This window comes from Puma concolor, chromosome C1, assembly GCF_028749965.1.
Source record: "Puma concolor isolate L17-30 chromosome C1, mPumCon1.1.hap2, whole genome shotgun sequence".
Taxonomy (NCBI): Eukaryota; Metazoa; Chordata; class Mammalia; order Carnivora; family Felidae; genus Puma; species Puma concolor.
In genome coordinates, this window is record NC_141674.1 from 219,479,340 (window position 1) to 219,485,950 (window position 6,611).

Consider the following 6,611-nt stretch of genomic DNA (forward strand, 5'->3'; position numbering starts at 1 on the left):
CAAAAAGAATCAGACTGAGATTTGATATGGAGCCTCCTGGAGTCATCTTTGTGACCTTGGGTATCTCTGAACTGCATCCCGATTATAAAATGGGGAAATGGTCCTACCAAGTAAGATGTTGTGAGTATTAGGTGAGTGACTGTATGTTGGACCACTTCACAGAGTGCTGGCACAAGGAAGCCTGCGGCATTGTCAGCAGCCATGACCGTCAACATTCAGTGCCACTGTCACCAGCATGATCGTCACTGTCAGGGGCGCCTGGGTGGCTCAGTCAGTTAAGTGTCTGACTTCAGCCGAGGTCATGATCTCACGGTTTGTGGGCTCAAGCCCTGAGTCAGGCTCTGTGGTGACAGCTTGAAGCCTGCTTCAGATTGTGTCCACCTCTGTCTCCACACCTCCCCAACTGTGTTGTGTGTCTCTGTCTCTGAAAAATAAATAAACGTTAAAAAATTATTTTTAAAAATTAAAAAAAAGACTAGGATGAGTCAAACTTGTAAAAAAGCTTTATCAACTATGGAGTCATCTGTGAGGATTGGGGGTCACAATTCCTCTGATCCCCCTCATAATTCCCAAGCTCTGCATCATCCAAAACACATTTAAAGAAAGGAAAAGCAAGAGAAAGGGGTTTGGATAGAGAAGGGATGGAGATACATCTAAACAGGGACAGACAGAGAGAGAGAGAGAGAGAGAGAGAGAGGAGGAGGAGGAGACTTGTGGATGTAATGTTTCCTGGGAAATCACCTGTTCCATCCCCAGGACAACCCTCCAGGGTGGGATTTATTAACCCCATTCCACAAATGAAGAAAAGAAAGCCCAGAGAGATCAAGGAATACACCCCAGAGTACAGGGCTGGTAAATCAGTGAGCCCGGGACTGTGCTCTTCCCAACCCCCATGTTTCCCAGCACAGAGCTCCCCTCTTGTGGCTTTGGGGGTGTTCTACTGCTTGAAGACCAGGAATTAATCCCTGTGTCCATAGGAATGCTCTTAGAGCAGAGATAATTCAGCGATACACCCCCTTGTATATTTTGTATGTTTCCCCTCTTCCACCTGGTTCAGAGCTGGAAGTCAATCTTTTAGCCACTCAGCTAAATTCCCAGGGCGCTCTTAAGATACAGAAATTCCAGCTGTAAATAGCAAAACTGTTAGACCAGATTAAACTTGCCAAAGTGATTTGAGCAGGAGCTGAGAAAAATGGACCCCCTTGAAATGATATGCTATCAGCCAACAGTAACATAACCCTGGAAACGAACCTTTCAGTTTGTTATTCAACACGGGGAACACATGGTAAGAAGGAGGCTTGGCCAAGATCTAGCATCAGCAGAGGGCGTGGAAAATGTAAGCTGTACTTAATTTGCTTTTCTTCTCCTGCTCTCCTTTCTTCTTCCCCCCCAATAAAATGATCGTGTGGGGAATTCTCCGATTTTAATGCTTGAAATCTATGGAGTCTGTCTGGAAGGTGACTGATGATAGGGTAGCCCCTGTGTTAAGGATCACCATCAGAGGAGAGGAAAGTGGCCAGGCAGCCAGGGACGGAGGGGCAATTGAGTAGATTCAGATGAGGGACACATGTGGGGGGCATCTGTTCTCACTCCATTTTTCTTGTAACAGCTTAAAAATGGAAAACAAATGCTGTGGGGGACTTGTTCTAGGGAATTGATAAAGTTAAAAAAAAAAAAAAACGCAACCTGTGTTTCCATTGGTCAGTTTCTCCGTGAGGACCAGAGCAGCTGGGGTAGCATGCCCCTGTCAGCCCCGTCCTGAAGACGTCTGGTTTCTTCAGACCCACTCGAGCAATTCCAGGCTACACTGCACACCCTCGTCTGGCCTCTCCTTCTATTGATTTCTGGTTTGGGGGACGCCCAGGCCCTGAGGTGACATTGGGACAGGTAAGTTGCCTTAGCTGAGGAAGCAAAAAAGCTGTTATTCTATAGTCAGGTGGGTGATTTATTGCAAAATTGCTCAGATACCCCCCCAACCCGACCCGGAACGATGCCCAGATGACAGGCCATCCGGTGTTTCCCTTTCCAGCTGGTATCTTGTATTGTAACTAGCACCGTGCTTTAGACCACTTGGGGCACTAAATGTTGACCTGGTCTGTTGTCACTGTCCTCAACTGGGAGCCCAGGCGTGTTCCCTCTCTGGGAACCATCCATCTGGCCCTGGCCTCTTCTGTCTCTTTCTCCCTCTTCTTTCTCGGTCTTTCCTGTGGAAAAGTGCTTCCAAAATCTGAAATTACACCATTTTTAAAATTTATTTCATTTAAATTCAAATTAGTGAATATACAGTGTCATCTTGGCTTCACAAGTAGAACCCAGTGACTCATCTCTTACATATAACACCCAGGGCTCATCCCAACAAGTCCCCTCCTTAATGCCCGTCCCCCACTTGTTTTTTCTTTTTAAAATAAATTTTTAAGTTTATTTATTTATTTTGGGAGACACAGACAGTGTGAGTGGGGGAGAACACAGAGAGAGAGAGAGGGAGAGAGAGAATCCCAAGCAGGCTCCACGCTGCCAGCGTGGAGCCCCATGCTGGGCTCAAACTCACAAACCATGAGATCATGACCTGAGCTGAAACCAAGAGTCAAGTGCTTAACTGACGGAACAACCCAGGCACCCCTCCCCATCACCCATTGAACCCACCCCCCACCCACCTCCCCTCCAGCAGCCCTCAGTTTGTTCTCTGTACTTAAGAGTCTCTTATGGCTTGCCTCCCTCTGATGCACACCGGGCTTTGTTCTATGTATTTCATATCAGACTATTCCAGTGGTCACAAGAGGTAGGATTTCTTTGAAGAAAACCAATAACCAACAGATGGGGTCAACGTGCCCCTTTGATCCTTTTTCTACAGCAATGGTATCACCTCGTGTGAACTACCCCTTACTTCGCTTTCCTTCTACAAGAAATGTTTAGCAGCCATCCGACCAACTGTTTATTGATTTGCAAACATCTATTCCAGATCAACAGAGCCTGTTCCTCTCACGGGGGAAGGTGAGGGACATCCTAGGTGTTCTCCAGTTTCCATTAGCGATGCCCTTGGGCATGCATGAAGATATGTTGCAGGCACTTCCGGTGGAGAGTCTCCTGCTTGTTGGGGATGAACTGGGTGACGGGTCACTGAATTGATGCACCCTCTTGGAATGCTCACCAGATCCATGCCCCGCAGTAGGGGCAGCTGGAGAAGGGGCTCCCGAATTTACAGGTGAGGTGAATGAAGCCGGGCAACCTGCTTCTTCTGGTCTCTTTGTTCTGGAGCTGGGATCCGGAAGGAAGTGGGTGGGAATTGCTTGCCCTGTGGAGAAGACGACCTCACATGTAGTCTGAGGAATTCTTCTGAAAGATCAGAGTCTGGAGCTCCAGTTCCCGTTGCCCCCACCCCTACATTAGGGGGTAAAGCCTGAGATCACCGCTGGGTGATGGGGCTCTGATGTATTTCAGTCTGGAAAACCATATCCTCTCTGACAGGTTGCTCTGGCTACCATTGCTGGGGCCCCTGGAGGGGGAATCCACAGAACTGCAGAGGGGCGCTTGGGCGGGCGGTGGTGGGGGAGACCCAGTCACTGTATCAATACTGGGGGAGTCAGGGAGCATGGAGATACCAGAAAGGCACTGACAGCAGGCAGGGATTGCTCTCCCCACCGCGTGAACCCCAAAACAGAGGGGCGCCAAACAGGCCAACAAGGCCTGAGACTTTGCTTCCCCTCCCCCCAACCCTATACCATGCCCAGGGAGGGCATCCCTCTCCTCCTGCCCAGGTCAGAGCCCCCCCCCGCCCAAGGGTCTGGAGGATCCTGGGAGGCCACAGTAGGGGGGCGGGATGGGGCCCATCAGTCCCAGGAACCTGGGTGCAGCTTAGACGTCCACTCGTTGTGGGGCTTTGAGTGCCCTCGTCCGTGAGTCTGTCATCAGGAGAAGCATGATGTGTAATGGGTGATCTGACATTCCATAACCTGGGTCCCTGTAGTACACCAAAGCATTCATCACAATATGACAAAGAGAGCAGTCAGCCTTCTGCCAGGAGGCACTTAAATTCCTATTTTGGGTGATCCGTGGAAAGAAATTCACTCCTGAAACCGCAGAAGCAAACTCGGACCCATGGGCTTAGCCCGCGGACACAAGGAGACCATGGCTTTTCCCGAAATTCCAGACACAAGAAAAGGTTTGGGACCCAAGCAAGCAGCTGAGCTCTCAGGCCCAGGGGCCGATCTAGAACGCCAGCCTCCTTAACGCAAAAGAAATCAGTGTCACCAAGCACTGTTTTCAAATACCTGCATGACAGCTTAACATGGGGTCTGAGTTGACAACCCTGTCCCATGATTCCCGCTCACAGAACGCGTTTGTCAGGGGGTGCTCATAAAACCTAAAGGGACAGATTTTCACCCACTGTTAGAGTCAATATTTACCTTGGAAGAAAGCAGGCGTCAGAACTTGCCAACGGAGGTTTGGTCAGCACACCTGGGTGCTCGGTTGAAATCATGTCCTTCAACTGACACCCCTCGGAAAATGCTGGGATTTTTGTTAGAATGGAGAAATGTCACCCAGCCCGGTGTGGCGAGAAAGCACCTGCCACAATAATTTCAACAACTCATTCTAGGTGACTCCGGTGTTTCCTCCTGCATCACACAGCAGGCTGGGTGCACTTTCCTCACCTTATTTGTGTTTCTGTTGCTCTTTCTTTTAACCTCTTTTTTTTTTTTTTTAATTTTGGAGAAGAGACACTTTGTTCCAAGTTCCGACTCTGGGACAGCGACAAACCCCCACAGCCAAAACACTCTGCAGCTGTGTCCTTTGGAGCAAGGAACGAGAGCTTCTCTGCTGACCTCACCTCACCCCAGAGGCGTGTCCTGTGCGTTCACCCAGGTTGGACTCAGGCAGGCGACAGACGTGTGCGGCACCAGCCAGGTCCCCCCGGTGGCCCTGCCCACGGCAGCACGCCATCCATCACGCCACAGTCAAGACGCCAGCCAGCAGCCAGGCCGCCACGACAAGCAAAACGAGGCGGGCACCGCTGGCTCCTGTCAAGGCCTCCCGTGCACCAGCAGCCTTCATGTTAATGGGAGAAGTTGACTGAGACGATTTGACGCAGTTGCTGGAAACGAAACAGAGCAGGAGAATGATAAGCAAAGCTCTTACTTAATTAAAAGCACATTTATACAAGGTTTGGCCTGGCAGGAAAATGACAAAGGCAGTTAAAATTTTAAAATCAAGCCATTTTCTCTTGAGAGATTTCTGCCAGACCCTGGTGGATTCAGGATGCTGGGTTTTCTCTTCCAACAGCGCCTGAACATCTGAGCCGGGGTGAGCCAAGTGTGAGCTCCCTGGCTGTTTTCAAAGAAGTGGAACTTTTTCCCCAAAGTGATTCCCCTTTCTGGAGCCAATGGCAAGAGCGAGGCATGCTAGGCATGGGCCTGGATGTGGCCCCCTCCAGAAACACAAGGATGGATGTGGAAAGTACGGGGTGACTCTCTGTAGGAACAAGGGACCTTTGATATGCCTCCATGAAAATGGCTTCTTTGAGAAGACGGTCTTAAGAGTGGGTCACGGCGGCAGACGAAGGCACCAGGAAAGCCTGGGTGGAGAAAAGTGAAACGTTACAAGTTGAGAGCTGTCCTCCTCTCTTTGAAAAAAGAACTGTACGAATCCTTTGTAATTCCAGAAGGAAGACCTGGGGCCGATGGGGAAATTACAGAAGGGAGGATTTCCAATTAACAGAAGAACTTTCCAAGGAGTATTGCTCAAATAGGAAACCACAGGCAGTTCAGCCTGCCTCGGGATGTGCTGGAAGAGACCACAGCACGTGTCTTGGTGGTATTGAGGCGGGGGGGGGGGGTGTGGGGCGGTGTCCCACACTGGGGGAAGGACCCGGGGACTAAGTAAATACCTGCCATGTTCTAAAAATTCTCGGATTCCGCATCATTGCGTAACACTCTGTAGAAACATGTATTTATTGCTCAGAAATTTGGAAAACAATTGTTCTTGGACATTTTACTGTTTATTTGTCAAATCCATTTCTGAATGAGAATCCATTTGGTAAGGCAAAGGCATTTGAATGCTCTCCGCTGGTCTAAGAACTTCATATTTCCTCAGTGAATCATTATAATCTGTGCACATGGACAGAATTCTCGCTCCTGGCGCCAAAAAGTACATCAACCAAGGGAGAGTGTTTCTTAAATAAAAGTGGTGTTTCTAGTTGGCAAAACATAGATTATTTTTGCTATTAGAGAAATTGATTTCTTAAGACGTTGTGATTAATTATGTCTGTAAAACAGAAAATCCATCAAAGACAAAATATTTTTCCCTTCAGAAAACACAAATTCCTACAATGTCACTGACCACATATGACATTCTATTTATAGGCACCTTGTCTCCAAAGATATATCTGGGCTCACTTTCTACTCTGTCTTCCCCAGGCTCTGGGGAGATTGATGACCTATGACAAAACCAGGGGAACACTCGGTGCCATTCTGCTGGTTCTTGAGAATCGAAATGAAAGTTCTACCCTGTGCCTGGTCTGTGGAGAGGAACCTTCTGAGGAAAACAATAAAAGGTGATTCCATTTCCAATGTGAAAAGGCCCTTGTTGGCGAGTCCTTTTGGACTTGGCTTCCAAAT

General features: G+C 48.7%; 1 long non-coding RNA gene across 1 annotated transcript; it reads left to right on the forward strand.

Moving 5' to 3' along the window:
* The first annotated feature begins 1,575 nt into the window (after nt 1-1,575).
* Nucleotides 1,576-6,199, forward strand: LOC147578767 (uncharacterized). Its single transcript, XR_015255654.1, has 2 exons — nt 1,576-1,887; nt 2,960-6,199. It is a non-coding gene; the product is annotated as an uncharacterized LOC147578767 (long non-coding RNA).
* Nucleotides 6,200-6,611: the final 412 nt, after the last annotated feature.